This window comes from Plecotus auritus, assembly GCF_963455305.1.
Source record: "Plecotus auritus genome assembly, chromosome: 7".
Classification (NCBI taxonomy): domain Eukaryota; kingdom Metazoa; phylum Chordata; class Mammalia; order Chiroptera; family Vespertilionidae; genus Plecotus; species Plecotus auritus.
This window is the reverse complement of record NC_137774.1, coordinates 115,643,972-115,661,436: the sequence shown is the minus strand read 5'-3', so window position 1 is coordinate 115,661,436 and position 17,465 is coordinate 115,643,972.

Sequence of the window (17,465 nt, the reverse complement as noted above, 5' to 3'; positions counted from 1 at the left end):
TCACTCAAATCAAACACCTAGATGTCATTCTTGATGCTTTTCTTTAACTTACTTTCCTCATCAAACCCATCAGCAAATTTTCCGTGTTCTGTTTTTAAATATCTATCCTTAGTATGTCTACTTTTTTCCCCTCCATTACTAATACCCCATTGTAAGTCTCTCCCTCTACATACACTGAGTGGCCAGATTATTATGACCATCCCATCAGTACTTTGTTGGGCCACCTTTTGCCTTCAATACTGCAGCGATTCTTCCTGGCATTGACTCCACGAGATGTTGAAAGGTGATGTGACGAATCTGACACCATGCCTGATGAATAGCACTGTCCAGTTCTGTGAGATTTGATGGTTGTGGAACCAGCTGCCTGATGGCTCTTTTAAGTTCGTCTCACAAATGCTCAATTGGATTGAGATCTGGTGATTGTGGGAGCCACCTAAGCAAGGTAAAGTCTCCCTCATGTTCTTGAAATCACTCCTGCACAATACGAGCACTGTGGCATGGCGCATTGTCTTGTTGGAAGAAGCCATCTCCATTGGGATATGCCATCAACATGATAGGATGAACTTTATCAGCAATGATACTTAGGTATGTTGTGCTATTCAGACATTGTTCCACACGAATTAAAGGGCCCAAATCATGCCAGGAAAACATGCCCCAAACCATAACACGGCTCCCACCAGCTTGAAGGGTTGTACTCATGCATGTGGGGTGCATGCTTTCATGCTGTTTCCGTGAAATTCTCACTCTGCCATCTGCATGATGCAACTGGAAATGTGATTCATTGGACCACATGACTTTTTTCCAATGCTCGACTGTCCAATCCTTGTGTTCCTTTGCGAATTGGAGACGTTTTATCTTGGTAACTGCAGACAGCAAAGGTGTTTGAACAGGCCTTCGGCTTCCAGTGTACGGCTAATTTGCCTACAAACATCAGGTGGTCATAATAATCTGGCCACTCAGTGTATATACATACATGTGTGTACAGGTACATGTACATAGATAGTCCAGACTTTAAAAAAATATATTTATATGTTAATATATTTAAATAAATGTTTAAATATATATTCATTTATATTTTAAATCTGGACAACTGCAATGGCTTTCTAACTGATTTTCTACTTTTATATTTATATCCTTTGATTATTTACAAAGGAGCCAGATTTTAAAAATATATAAATTAAATCATGCCATCCCCTTTTTATAACCCTCTCTCTAATGAACTCTCATTACTCTTTGACAAACTTCTAAGCACTTTAGCTTTTTTTACACATATGTATAAAGTATAATTTTATCCACTAGTAAAATACATCACCACTAGGCCTTAGAATATACTTTAAGGTACCAATTTCACCACAGATTCCCTAGATTTATATTTTTCATAAATGTTTATTTGTTCTGTGCAAAATTGGCAATAAAGCTCAGGAGAGTTACCATAATTGCAGTTATATATCAGCCAGATTCTATCACATTTGAGACCTTTATATTGGATTTTATGGATTTTTTTTTGTCTAACTGAGCTTTGACTCATTACTATAATTCACAGAAGAATGAGAAAAAAATATAAACAGGAAATACTAACAATATCCTTCCACTGCAGAATTACATATTGATAGCATTATTCTGAGAAAACTGTTAGAATGTAAAGGTTTTTTTTTTTTTAAGGTATTAGGAAATTTTACTAGTGCCACTTTTTTTGACAAATTACTTAAAAATTCTCTATTATATTGCTAAGCTGAAATGTTTTCCTTGGAACATTCAAAGGGACTGTTCTGTTATCAATAAAAAAGACTCATAAAAGTATAAATAATAATCACTATTAAAATTCTAGAGGAGACCAAATACAAAATTAATTCAGAAGGTTACATGCTTAACTTCCAGGGTAGCATTTAATGTCCATTGGCTCCAATTTTCTGTAGAATTTGAAAACAACTTTTGCCTTTTTTTTATAATTTCACTTTCATGATTTTATCACAAAGCCCTTGTTCTTTGCACTAAATGTTTAAAAGAAATTTGTACACAAAAAAACAAATTATGAAAAGTTCAAGTTTAAAAATATTTGAAGAGAAGAAAATTGTAAATTTTCTAATTACTTTTGAAAGTATGTTTTAACTGTACAAACTTATCTATTGTCATTCCTGATTTTGAATAGCATGTATTTTTAAATTACTCTTATTTTGTCTAAACATTTTTAAAAGTATGTATAAGCCTAAGAAGAGTGATGTTGAAAAACAGCTGTTTCTATAATACCCATACATCACTTTAGACTTGCACTATGGGGATGCAAGGATCAAACTTAATGAACTTGGCTGTTAGGCAGTAGTTATTAATAAAACTTTTCCAGTGTCTGGAAACTGAACAGCTTTAGTTAAGATCATTTAAGCAAGTTGTTCTTCACACCTTTACTTCCTTCTCTCTGTTGAAAACATTGAAGACTGTTTTTATATCTATATTTATATACTTTCATATTGGTAAAATATTAGAATATATTAGGTTAAAATTTTAAAATAGAAACATCCAAATCTCATATCCAATGAAAGCAACTTTTCCTCTCCCTGAGCATACAATGGGTAGTTGTTGAATCTCACAGAGAATATTCATGTCTATCTGCAAAAGAGATTCTTGGTAATCATTGTAGCATTAATCTGTTAATGTGTAGAGTTCGTAAGAATAAATATAAAAGTAATTTATTACAATAATAATAATAATATATATCACCTGAGGATATTTTTTTCCATTGCTTTTTAGAGAGAGTGGAAGGGAGGTGGGGAGAGAGAGAGAGAGAGAGAGAGGGAGGGAGGGAGGGAGGGAGAGAGAGAGAGAGAGAGAGAGAGAGAGAGATCATTGTGAGACACATCGACTGGTTGTCTCCCACACCCGCCCTGACTTGGGGCAGGGAGTGAACCTGCAACCCAGGTAAATGCCCTTGACTGGGAATCTAACCCAACACCCTTTGGTGCACAGGCCTGATGCTCTAACAACTAAGAAACACTGGCCAGGGCCAAAAGAATTATCTTTAAACATAAGCTTTGGTAGAATGCCATCACCCCATTTGACCTATAATGGATCAAATAGAATTTAGTAGATGAGGGTAATCCTTGAAGAACAAGAAGCCCACCTTATACAAGTTAAACCAGAATCCCTGCAGAAATAAAATGCAGACAGAAAAGAGCATTGTGTAGTGGGGATTTATTATTGTTATTATTACTATTATTATTAACATTTTAAAAGCTAGGTGAAAATTTACATTTGTAAACCAGAAAAAAATTAAATTCAGTATTTAATAAAGTTTGATACATTAAGTAATACCAGCAAAGGAAGGGAAGGATGAACTAAAAGTGAAAATCTCTTCCACTTCCAAAATTGTCTACCCTTTGCTGGACATGATAGGTAGGTATGAAGTCATCTACCCAACCTCTCACTTCTCATCAGAGGAAGCTGAGAGTGATGTATGGTAGCGACTTGCCCAAGGAAATATACTGCTGAGATATGGCTTCACTTCTTTCCCCATCACAGCAAGCCTCTGAAAGTGAGGAATGTTTTTTGCTGACGATTTTTGCAAAACTTTTATTGCTTTACTGTGTTAAATGTAGAGGCTCTTCCTGACATGCTTCCAGAACTCTCCCTTTCCTCTCTCATTTTCTTATAGAATGAGTCAAGGGAAAGGAGCAAAATTCTAATGGAGAAACCCCAGCGTACTTCTCACAGAGGTAGCCTTAAGAATTTGCCGCTGTGCTTGCTATGGGCTCAAGATTCTGAGCTGGACTTAACATAAAAATGTAAATATAATACAACCTGAAAGGAATTTACAGGTTAGCACAGGGATTTACTCAAACATGAGAGTGCTTAAGCATCACTGAGCAACTTGCTAAAAATGTAGATTCAGATTCTGAGGTGGAGCCCAGGAATAGGCATATTAAATAAGCACCCAACCTCCAATCCCATGTGATTCTGATTTCAGAAACACTGTTGAAACAGATATAATTTTGAATAGGTGGAATGAAACCTCATTCAGAACATAATTTAATGGCCTAGGGCAGTCTTGAGGAGACCTGCAATGAATTCAATTTCACTTCACTCCACTTCATATTCCTCCCTTCCCAGATGGTACCTCTGAGGTTTACATTTTTTACTTTATTTTTTTAAATTTTATTATTATTATTTTGGTTTAAGCACAAAAGATTCTCTTTCTATATCAGCAAACTTACAGGGAAAAAACCTTCTTGAGAGATAATCTTTTATTTTTCCCAGCCCAGTGTAGAGGCTCTACCCAAATTGTGTCCTAAATCAATCTTAGGTGTTAATTCCTCAATATCTTTCTTTCATCTGTCCTAAACATGACTTACTAGTAGGTAAAAACTTAGCAAGTCAGCTAAGAAGGCCAAGGCCACTAGAGTAAGAAGATATCAGGTCGTATTTTCATTGCTTGTCTCCCTGTGCTCACTTGGGGCTTCTCAGAGTGAAAGGGTTGCTATGCTGTATTTTGGGCTTGACTTTGTAAGCTAAAATGGTTGGCAAGTACATGGAGGATTAGTGTAGTGGAAGTGTTCAGAAGGAGGATGTCTGGTGGGGTGAGTGAGGCACCTAAACCATGACCTTCCTATTTATGATGGGGCATCCATCATCTTCTTAGAGCTCCAGTATTTATGGGCATTGTTCTTTATGAAGCACCCCCAGTGAGACTATCTTCCTGGGATTAAACCAGATCCCTGGCTGCTCCATTGTTAACCTGATTTGATGAGCCAACAGAACTCCAGAGGAAATTTACTCTGAGGCCCAGCAAAGGAAGAGAAAACACCCCAGTATATACATCCTCAGACTGTCCTACTCTTCTGAGGAAGCACTAGAGATGTGGACCAAAGTGTAGGATCCACAAGGACAAAGATCTTGTCTTATACTTTGATGTGTTCCTGTTCCATACATGTGAAAGAACACAGTGGTTAATAAACATTTGTTGGATGAAGGAATGAATGACTGAATGCAACTTGCACTTTTTGTTTCCCAACTTCAGTCATTTGTGTACTACTTTCATGAGTCTTACTACTCCCATGAAATAGCTGTGCTGTTGTTTGCTTAATAGTTTATTGATTCATTACATGTTTTACACTAGCTTCATACTAGACAGTACTATATGTGAAAATCTGGGGTGTAGCAAATACTCATGAAAACAAAAACAAATTAAAAAATAATCTTCATTGTGCACCATCCAAAACCATTTTGCAGATCAGCAGTGGTATGTGTCACTCACTTTATTTTTTTTTATTTTTATTTTTTAAATATATTTTATTGATATTTCACAGAGAGGAAGGGAGAGGGATAGAGAGCTAGAAACATCGATGAGAGAGAAACATCGATCAGCTGCCTCCTGCACACCTCCCACTGGGGATGTGCCTGCAACCAAGGTACATGCCCTTGACCAGAATCGAACCCGGGACCTTTCAGTCCGCAGGCCGACGCTCTATCCACTGAGCCAAACCGGTTTTGGCTGTGTCACTCACTTTAGAAGGTACAGTCATACTTTATGTATTATTATCATGACATTGTTGGACTAGAAAACCCTGAAGAAGTATATTTTGCTTTGCTTAATTTCCTCTTTGGTTTTAGAAGGAGTATTAGCAAGTTAGCTAATCCCACATGCAGAATGATGTAGGAATTAAATATCTATAATAATAAAAGCATAATATGCTAATTAGACCAGACAGCCAAATGACCTTCTGGACATCATTCTGGATGGAGCTGTGGTGGCGGGGGCCGAGGCAGAAGCAGTTAGGGGTGATTAGACAGGTAGGCAGCATGGTTAGGGGCGATCAGGCAGGCAGGTGAGTGGTTAGGGGTGATGAGGCAGGCAGGCAGAATGGTTAGGGGCAATCAGGTAGGCAGGCAGGCAAGCAGTTCAGAGCCAGCGGTCCTGGATTGCGAGAAGGTGCAGGCCGGGCTGAGGGGACTACCCTCCCCCGTCCACCCCGTGCATGAATTTCGTGCACCGGGCCTCTAGTCAGTATAGAAAGAGAAGTAACCCTATTCAACTGCAATTAGAATCCTAGCTACTCTGGATTTTTTTTTCAATTACTATGTCTGAGAAATCCGTAATTATGGTTTTCTCCTACTCTGATTTGACCAGCACAGGGACTTTCAGAATTGATCTTGGGAAATCCATTTCTATTCACTCAAGTTCCATAGGACACTTTACATTATTCTATGCTTGATATTTTCTGGATTTCCTTTTACATGGCTTGAACTACTGTGTTATATTTTTGTCCATTATCATAAAAAAGTGTGTAAATTGCAGTCTGGCTAATGATGAGAATTATGCTTAGAATGAGAAATTATGCTTAGATTTAATCTGCCAGGTTAATTTAATCACATTAGGATTGGGTTTATATTGGGCAGATAATCAGTGCTAACATTTCATCCCATCTCTCAAATTCACTGAGGCCTGGGCAGTCCCATGAAATAAGAGTAACATACCATTGTATTTTGTGTAATTACTGTATACCTTCACAAGTCAGATCATATTGAGAATTTTTTAAAATATATTTTTATTGATTTTCAAGAGGAAGGCAGAGAGAGAGAGAGAGAGACAGACATCAATGATGAGAGAGAATCGACAGACATCAATGATGAGAGAGAATCATTGATTGGCTTCCTCTTGCACGCCCCCTACTGGGGATTGAGACGGCAACCCGGGCTTGTGCCCTTGATCGGAATTGAACCCAGGACCCTTCAGTCTGCAGGCCGACGCTCTATCCACTGAGCCAAACCAGCTAGGGCCATATTGAGAATTTTTATTGCTATTGCAATAAAAATTTGGTTATTGGATGATTTTCCTCTTGAAAAGAACACACCAAGACTATTTTATGAGCATGCTGATTTCCTCATTTTAATTTACTCACATGCTTACTACAGATTTGTTTGAGAAGTTAAATGCCTTCATATAAAAAGTTGTAAAAAGCGAATAGTTAGTAACTGGGGGAATATGTAAAATAATAAGTAGACTATAAAGATTTATTTTTGTTTTCTTTATAAATAATTTGAGGATACTTATTAACATTAGGGTAATCTGACAGTAGAATAAAAAACAACTAATGCTTAAATCCTGGAAGAAGAAAAGGGAGATTAATATCCATCTAATATTTAAATTCTGAGTGAGAATGAGGAAGGCAAGGACTGTCTGAATTCCTGATCATTTTGCAAAATTTGATTTGAGATTATTTACACAAAAATATTAGCCAGAATATTTGCCTATTAAATTGGTTTAAATCTCAGAGTAATTGCAATTACTGTTATAGGAAAAAGTAATCTTTGATGTCTTCTTTCTTGAGATCAGATTACAATGTTTTGGGTGATTAATTTATTTTAAAAATTAAGTAAAAACATTTATATAAGTAAAATTAATGTAAAGTTAATGAAGAAAAATTTACTAACTCAACCAGATGAGAAAATCATTTGGTGATTTATTAAAATCAAATTTACATTTGGTAGTAAATTAATGCTGCAATGGAAACAAAGCAGAATATAGGAATTCAAAACAAACATTACTGCTCTGAAATGAAACTGACCGTCCTTGAATTCAGAATGAATTTCAATTATGCTTAGAAGCCTAGCTTGTCAATTGCATTTTCCTTGCTTTCCAAATGCACAATTTATTTCAAATAACCAAATTAGGATATGGCTGGTAGCTATTCAACTGTGCATATGATGTCTTTCTTAGCCTAAATAAAAGAGGCCTAAACACATTGACAATTGAGAACTCTTTAGGATGCATCCATCGTCTCTGATGACAGAGTCAGTTACAAACAGCTGTTGGACCTTCTATGACTGTAAAGAAATACATTGTTAAAGTGTTCTCACATATAAATTCAAATAAGTTTCCCTTTGCTAAGCAACTAATTTAGGAAAACAAGGATTAAAATAGAGACTACTTCATTCAAAACAGCATAGAAAAGAAGAAAAAAGTAAAAAGAACATATAATCAGCTCACCTGGGTAAAGCCTTCATAAATTCCTCAGCTCTGAAGGAGACATGAATTAAATGCAAATATGTATTTTGAAAGTCAAGAAAATGAAGTAGAGATTTGAAGACCTCATCTTGTTCTACTTTGGATTTATCTGGGGTTGTCTAAATCCAAAATCTGATTACCATATTTAATCTTATGCAGTGTCAGGAATGATCTAGCATCCTTTAATCGGTCTATTATTATCTGTCTTAACCATTCCTAAAGTCTGTTTATTTTCAAATATATTTTTAGTGCACAATGGTGCTCTTGTGGCTTAGGAGCTTGGGTATAGGGACATTTATGAAACATAGCTATGATGTTCACGTGGTGCAGATGAAGAGGAAGAAACAAGAAAAAAATGAAAACTTAAATGATCTAGTTTGGCTCTTTATCAGCTAATTCACTTATCTTTGTGTAGTACATACAGGGGTAGAAGCAGTATGGTGCATGGTATAGTGGAGGTTGTAGGCTTTCATTAGAAAGATTTAAATTTGAGTTTTATTTCCATATCCTGTTTGGTGAAGTCATTTGACTTATTAGACTCAAGTGCTTATTTGTTAAAACTGGGATAAATAATAAAGACCTTGACCTAGAATTTTTGAAATACTTTGAAGTATGCAAATGAAAATATAGTTTGGAAATTCAGTTTAGAATTTTTTAAAATATATTTCACTGATTTTTTTTACAGAGAGGAAGGGAGAGGGATAGAGAGTTAGAAACATCGATGAGAGAGAATCACCGATCAGCTGACTCCTGTACACCCCCAACTGGGGATGTGCCTGCAACCAAGGTACATGCCCTTGACTGGAATCGAACCTGGGACCCTTCAGTCCGCAGGCCGACGCTCTATCCACTGAGCCAAACTGGTTAGGGCCATTTTAGAATTTTTAAATGAATGAAACACTTCTATTTAACCTAGTAGCTTATGAAATTGATTATAATTATTCAGATGATCCTTAATGAATGTTATTAATGCATTATAAAATTTTAGAAGGTTTGTCTGTGGCTTTTTTTTTTCAAAAATATAAATATAAGGGGTTGGAAGAAAGAGAGTTAGAGGTAAATTGCTATGCTAAGGAAATTGGACGATTGGACGAGAGAGGGAGAGAGGGAGGAAGGGAGGAGAGAGAGAGAGAGAGAGAGAGAGAGAGAGAGAGAGAGAGAGAGAGAGAGAGAGAGAACGAACATAAAAGCGTTGGCTATAGGGTAGGGTGAGAGACAAAGATTTCAATATCCAAAGTTCCATGATGAACTTGCAAGACCACTGAGATAGGGATGTAGAAACAGGAACATGCTTGGGAGAAAAGATAATTTTACACATGTAGTATATGGGAGGCTCTGAATGTCCAAACAAATATGTCTAACAGACAGTTGGAGATAGAAATTTGGGAACCAAATAAGTAGTTGAAGGTTGTGAAAAACAAACAAAAAAACACAAAACAAGTCTAATAATAATAGAATAATTATAATCTGAAAAATGACCAGAACTTAAGGAATTGAAAGAGGATATTACGACTGGATGTGCTTTCGCCAATGCAGCATTATTAAGGAACTTCTCTAAAATAGCTGGTAAGGGAGAAACCAAGATGGCGGCATAGGTAAACACCTAAACTGCTGCCTCGCACAACAATTTCAAAACTACAACTAAAAGACAGAACGGACACCATCCAGAACCACAGGAAAGCAGGCTGAGTGAAAATTCTACAACTAGAAGGAAGGAGAAAAGCTCACAGAGAATTGGAGGTACGGCAAAGGGGCTTTGTGCGCGCAGAGAGGAAGGGCGGCTGAGAGCTTGGCTGACTTCCTCTGGCGGAAGGGGGAAGGAAGCCTCGGACCGCGAGCTGGGAAAGGCAGAAGTCTGAAGGCGCACACGGGCCAGTGTGCACAAAGGCTGCGGAGGTAGCCATAGGCTTTCCCTAGTGAAAGGGAGTCAGAGGATCCTGACTGAGCCCCAGTTCTGACTGCAGTGAACCCCGGTTCCAGGCGAGCCCCTGGGGACCCACGCTCTTGTGGGGGGAGTCTGGACTCTCAGGCGGAGACTCGAGCTGGGGAAGGCGGAGGACTGAAAGCGCACATGCGCGCAGGGGCGGGGCTGACAGGAAGCCAAGACTGAGACTCCACCCCATCCAAGCTGAGCACAGAGGCTATTGCAATTTGGCAAGTCTAATCCTATAAGGCTGTCTCCAGCACCGGGCTTCTCCCAGCATAGACACAGCTGATCCTTACAGCCAACTGGCCTGGAGGTCAATTCTTCCCAGTGATACCAACAACAATAAAGACTTAATTACAACAAGGCTGTACACACAGTCCACAAAGGGGTGCACCAAGAGTGTCCACCTCAGGTTAACTGGGGAAGCAGACCCACTGGGCCATATTGGAAACCTAGCACAAATATCTACCTTACCAACTCAGGGATTCAGTGAAAATGCGGGGTCAAAGAATCAGATCACAAACGAAAGAAATGGAGGAAAACAAACGACTGGATATAGAATTCAAAACCACGGTTATAAGACTTTTTAAGAATATCCTAGAAAAGGCCGATAAATATAACGAGACCCTCGAAGATATGAAAAAGGACCAACTAGAAATTAAACATACACTGACTGAAATAAAAAATATTATACAGAGACCCAGAAACAGAATAGAGGAACACAAGAATCAAGTCAAAGAATTGAAATACAAAGAAGCAAAAAACACTCAACCGGAAAAACAAAAAGCAAAAAAAAAAATCCAAAAAGTTGAAGATAATGTAAGAAGACTCTGGGACAACTTCAAGCGTACCAACATCAGAATTATGGGGGTGCCAGAAGAAGAGAGAGAGCAAGATACTGAAAACCTATGTGAAGAAATAATGACCGAAAACTTCCCCCACCTGGTGAAAGAAATAGACTTACAGGTCCAGGAAGCGCACAGAACCCCAAACAAAAGGAATCCAAAGAGGACCACACCAAGACACATCATAATTAAAATGCCAAGAGCAAAAGACAAAGAGAGAATATTAAAAGCAGCAAGAGAAAAACAGTTAATTACCTACAAGGGAGCACCCATACGACTGTCAGCTGACTTCTCAACAGAAACTATGCAGGCCAGACGGGAGTGGCAAGAAATTTTCAATGTGATGAATAGCAAGAACCTACAACCAAGATTACTCTACCCAGCAAAGCTATCATTCAGAATTGAAGGGCAGATAAAGAGCTTCACAGATAAGAAAAAGCTGAAGGAGTTCATCACCACCAAACCAGTACTATATGAAATGCTGAAAGGTATTCTTAAAGAAGAGGAAGAAGAAAAAAGTAAAGAGAAAAAATTATGAACAACAAATACATATCTATCAACAAGCCAACCTAAAAATCAAGTGAATTAAAAACCTGAGGAGCAGAATAATCTGGTGAATATAATAGAATCAGGGGCATAGAAAGGGAGTGGGCTGATAATTCTCAGGGGGAAAGGGGTATGGGGGGGTTCATGAAGAGAATGGACAAAAATCATACACCTATGGATGAGGACAGTGGGGGGGAGGTAAGGGCAGAAGGTGGGGTGGGAAAGGGGTGGAGGGGAGCTATGGGGGGAAAAAGGAGAAATAATTGTAATAATCTGAATAAAGATTTATTTAAAAAAAAAAAAAAACGAAAAAAAAAATAAAATAGCTGGTAAGTGTAAGGATGTGGAGTGCAAGACTTGGGTTCAAGTTTTGGCTCTCCTATTATTAACAATCTGACTTTAAGAAAGTTAACTCCTCTGTGCCAATTGTAAAATGGAGATAATGATACAGTATTAATAAGTATTTCATAGGACTGTTTAAGGATTAAAAAAGCAATAATTGTCAACATTCTATATATAAAGTCCTGTGTAAATGGTATTAATATTATGAGAATAAGCTAACCAGAGTTCTATTTTCTTAGGAGCTTACTCTAAGTAGAGATCTATTAGTTCTTAGAAATACATTGGAAAGAACAAGCAAAAAGTAACTTTAACAAGGTTCAGAAATCTGAAGTTGAATTAAATTTACAATTTATTAGTACTGATGGCGTATCTCCCACACCACGTTCCCACTGGCTTCCCAGTCATGGCTACAATCCTACTGAAGCCCTAAGACGCAGAGCAGATAGGACCATGGCAGCCCCTGAGGTTTGAATCTGCACCCATTGTTAGGGCATCTTATTTGGAGTTCCGAACCATACAGCCTGTTTGGCACTAGAGTTTTCAAACTTGTTTCATAACAAGTAAGCCCAGCAACAAAAGCAAAATAACTCTTAGCAGCAAAGCTGTTGGATCAATGGCATTTTAAATCGTTTTTACCCCTATGATAGAGGTGACTTCAGCTTGCTGCTATCTGAAAGCAGTAATAAATATTTATAAGGTATTTTATTGAGGTGTTCAAAACCTCACACTGCTCCAATTGACTACAAGTTGGGGCTAGAGTAAAATGGGCTGAGTAAAAAGTAACCAAAAATAAACTTCAGACTGGATCACTTGTCCACTTACACTATTCTAAAATAGATATAAGTAGTACCATTTTCAACTTCTACTCTTGGCTGGAACTTCCACATTACTAAGTAGGAAGCCACCTCAAAAGTGATTAGAGGAATGTTTTTAATCCATCAGGGGAGAGACAAGGAGATGGTCTGGTATAGTTCCCATGAGCCCAGGAATGGAAAACCAGGATATGCTTTCATTCTCCATGATGTAGCTTGTTTCTTATCAGACTTTTAGTTAGAAAGAAAAAATGTTTTCATTAGCAGAAAGGTTTATTTTTTTTTAACTTAAAATGTGTTTTAAAATTTCATAGCCGCCCCCACTATTCTGTACAGCGTCATTATAATGGGAGTTGTGAAAAGAAGACATATCCATTGTCCAATGCTGTGGTGCGGTCTGCTTAACAATGAAAGAGAAATGTAGTATTCCTGAAGGAATAAAGAAAAGTTAAGTGCACTTCCACCGAGTACAATTATATGTGCATATATTTAGTGAAAATAGAATGAGGAACTTGCCTGCCCCATTAATAGACCCAAATATTCATTTTATAGTTAATTATTTTTTCTCGAACAATAACTCAGGCTTCTAATTACCCATTTCCCCCCATGCCATCTTTACTACTTGACTAACTTTCCTTTGACCATTTCTACTTTGGGCAAATAAATTGAATTATTTGAAAATCTACTGTAGGTTATAATGAGACTCTTTATGAAGATGGAGGCTCTTGGCAACATTATTTGTCTCCTCAAAAGAGTTCTCAAAATATACTGTGTGTCTGTCTCTCATCTACCATTGTGGTGTCAAAGCTCCCAAGCATTTGGCCCCCTTATTGAGCACCCTTTCCCATCTGTACTGAAGTCAAACTCTCCAACCCCTTTGTAAATGCCTCACAACCTAGATCTTTTACATTTGTAGATAGATACTCTTTAATTTTGGACTGTGAATTACTTTGTCGTAGTTTTCTACTTAAGAAAATTGGCCCTTTTAAGTGTAGCACACACACAAATTTCATTCAACGCCCACCTCACTCATGCTTCACATACATGCACATATATCTATAACTAGAGGCCTGCACCCTCTCACAGTGGAGGAGCCCTCAGGGGATGCCGTAGGGAGCAGGGAGCGTGCCTAAGCCGCAGTCTGGCCTCCCTCTGTGGGAGGCGACCGGGTGGCCCATCAGAGGACAGTGCTGATCCGGTGTGGCCCCGTACCCCCACTGCCTCTCTGCCGCAGCTGGTTGCCACCACTTCCTCCCCCCCCATCACCGTCTCCTCCCTCTGCCCGCTGGCACTCGCCTTGGCTGGCCTGACGCCGCCTGCATGCTGGCCCCACCCTCCGCTGACTGGTTGTCCGCCCGTTCAGTCGATTTGTATATACAGGATAATAAAAGTGTAATATGCTAATTAGACCGGACGAGCTTCTGAATGAAGCCGGGGCTCCAAGGGAAGCCTGGGTCCTGGGTGCCAGAGGGAAGCCGGTGCCGGCAGCCAGGGGAAGAAAGGCCTACTCTTACACAACTTTCATGCATTGGGCCTCTAGTCCTATCTAATAAGAGAGCAATATGCAAATTAACCGTCACTCTGCGACAAAATGGCGGTGCCCATAGCCACAAGATGGCGGTGCCCAGACCTCTCAGCCCCATCGGAGTCCCCCAGTCTCAGGGAGGGATGCCGCTGAGAGCCTGCGGAGTTAGTAGCCTGGCAGAATGCTGCCCAGAGGCCCTCCTGACCCTTTATAAAAAACAAAAACAGGAGAAACCAAGATGGCGGCATAGGTAAGCACCTAAACTGCTGCCTCGCACAACAATTTCAAAACTACAACTAAAAGACAGAATGGACATCATTCAGAACCACAGGAAGGCTGGCTGAGTGGAAATTCTACAACTAGAAGGAAAGAGGAAAGCTCACGGAGAATCAGAGGAGTGGCAAAGGGCTGAGGTACGGAGACAGAGAGGAAGGGCAACTGAGTGCCTGGCTGACTTTCTCTGGCGGGAGGGGGAAGGAAGCCCCCGACTGCACTGAACCCCAGTTCTGACTGCACTGAAACCCAGTTTTGGGCGAAACCCTGTGGACCCTGGCTCATACAGGGGGAGTCTGAACTGTCAGAGAGAAAGGCACACGGAGACTCGGAGATCCAGGGGAGCTGCGGTGGGTCTGGAGGAGTACGCGCGCGCACACACGAGTGCTCGCAGAGAAGACTGAATGCAGAGGTTGCCGCAGGCATTCCCTAGCAGAAGGGAGTTGGAAGCTCCTGACTGCACTGAACCCTAGTTCCAACTGCACTGAACCCCAGTTCCGGGCGAGCCCCTGGGGACCCATGCTCTTACAGGGGGAATCTGGACTGTCAGGCAGAAACTCAGGGGAGTCCCGGAAGGCAGAGGTCTGGAGGCGCACGCACAAGGGCAGGGCTGACGGGAAGCCAAGACTGTCTGCTACGCCCTGAGACTCCGCCCCATCCTAGCTGAGCACAGAGGCTTTTGCAATTTTGCAAGTCTAATCCTATAAGGCTGTCTCCAGCACCGAACTTCTCCCAGCGTAGACACAGCTGATCCTCACAGCCAAGTGGCCTGGAGGTCTATTCCTCCTAGTGATACCAACAACAATCAAGACTTAACTACAACAAGGCTGTACACACAGTCCACAAAGGGGTGCACCAAGAGGGTCCACCTCAGGTTAACTGGGGAGGCCGACCCACTGGGCCATATAGGAAACCTAGCACACAAAGCTACCCTACCAACTCAGGGAAGCAGCGAAAAGGCGGAGGCAAAGAAACAGATCACAAACAAACGAAATGGAGGAACTGGATATAGAATTCAAAACCATGGTTATAAGGCTTTTCAAGAATATTCTAGGAAAGGCTGATAAACTCAGCAAGACCCTCGAGGATATGAAAAAGGACCAACTAGAAATTAAACATACACTGACTGAAATAAAAAATATTATAAAGAGACCCAACAGCAGACTAGAGGAACACAAGAATCAAGTCAAAGATTTGAAAAAAGGAGAGGCAAAAAACACTCAACCGGAAAAGCAAAAAGCAAAAAAAAAATCCAAAAAGTTGAAGATAGTGTAAGAAGCCTCTGGGACAACTTCAAGCGTACCAACATCAGAATTATGGGGGTGCCAGAAGAAGAGAGAGAGCAAGATACTGAAAACCTATTTGAAGAAATAATGACCGAAAACTTCCCCTACCTGGTGAAAGAAATAGACTTACAGGTCCAGGAAGCGCACAGAACCCCAAACAAGAGGAATCCAAAGAGGACCACACCAAGACACATCATAATTAAAATGCCAAGGGCAAAAGACAAAGAGAGAATATTGAAAGCAGCAAGAGAAAAACAGTTAATTACCTACAAGGGAACACCCATACAATTGTCAGCTGATTTCTCAACAGAAACTATGCAGGCCAGACAGGAGTGGCAAGAAATATTCAAAGTGATGAAAAGCAAGAACCTACACTAAGATTACTCTACCCAGCAAAGTTATCATTCAGAATTGAAGGGCAGATAAAGAGCTTCACAGATAAGAAAAAGCTAAAGGAGTTCATCACCACCAAACCAGTATTATATGAAATGCTGAAAGGTATTCTTTAAGAAGAGGAAGAAGAAAAAAGTAAAGATAAAAATTATGAACAACAAATACATATCCATCAACAAGTGAACCTAAAAATCAAGTGAATTAAAAATCTGAGGAACAAAATAAACTGGTGAATAGAATTAGGGCATAGAAAGGGAGTGGACTGATAATTCTCAGGGGGAAAGGGTATGTGGGGGTGCAGGAAGAGACTGAACAAAAATCGTACACCTATGGATGAGGACAGTGGGGGGGATGTAAGGGCAGAGGGTGGGGTGGGAACCGGGTGGAGGGGAGCTATGGGGGGAAAAAGGAGAAACAATTGTAATAATCTGAACAATAAAGATTTATTAAATTTTAAAAAAACAACAAATTCACTCCCCACGGCACGATCCCCTGCCAGCGCCAGCTGACTGGGCTGGGGTCTCAGCCTGGCAGGGGCACGCACCCCCATGGCGCGATACCCTCCCAGTGGTGGCAGCCTGGGGTCTCAACCACTGTTTAACACCAGCCAGGCAGATATGGAGGAATCTTAAATGTTTCTTTTTTTAAAAAAAAGATATTTTATTGATTTTTTTTTAAAGAGAGGAAGGGAAAGGGATAGAGAGCTAGAAACATCAATGAGAGAGAAACATTGGTCAGCTGCCTCCTGCACACTCCCCACTGGGTATGTGCTCCCAACCAAGGTACATGCCCTTGATTGGAATTGAACCTGGGACCCTTGAGTCTGCAGGCCAATGCTCCATCCACTGAGCCAAACCAGTTAGGGCTGTCCAATATGTTAAAGAAAAAGCCTATCTAATAAAGAGGGAATATGCAGGGGAGGGCATTTGGGGGTGACCAGGTTGTCAGGGGAGGGCAGTTGGGGAAGATCGGGCTGGCAGGGGAGCAGTTAGGCATCGATCAGGCTGGCAGGGGAGTGGTTAGGGGGTGATCAGCCTGGCAGGCAGAAGCGGTTAGGGGCAATCAGGTAGGCAGGTGAGCAGTTGGGAGCCTGCAGTCCTGGATTCTGAAAGGGATGTCTGACTGCCTGTTTAGGCCCGATCCCACAGGGATCGGTCCAAAATAGGCAGTCGGACATTCCCTGAGGGGTCCCAGATTGGAGAGGGAGCAGGTTGGGCTGAGGGAGACACCCCTGCCCCCGTGCTTGAATTTCATGCACCGGGCCTCTAGTATATATATAATACTCAGAACCTAATAACTGTTTCTCATCCCTAATAAAATTTGCATTGTGGAAATTTTATTCTAAATAATAGATTTATTTTATAGAACATTTCTCCTAAATGTTTTGCTATATACACATTAACAACAAGGATCAGTTCTATCTACTGTTTTCATATGATATTTAATTTAGTTTATTAAGAAGTTTATACTTTTTCCTTCCATCTCATGGTCTCACCTTGGTTGTTCCATTCTTTTCTGTC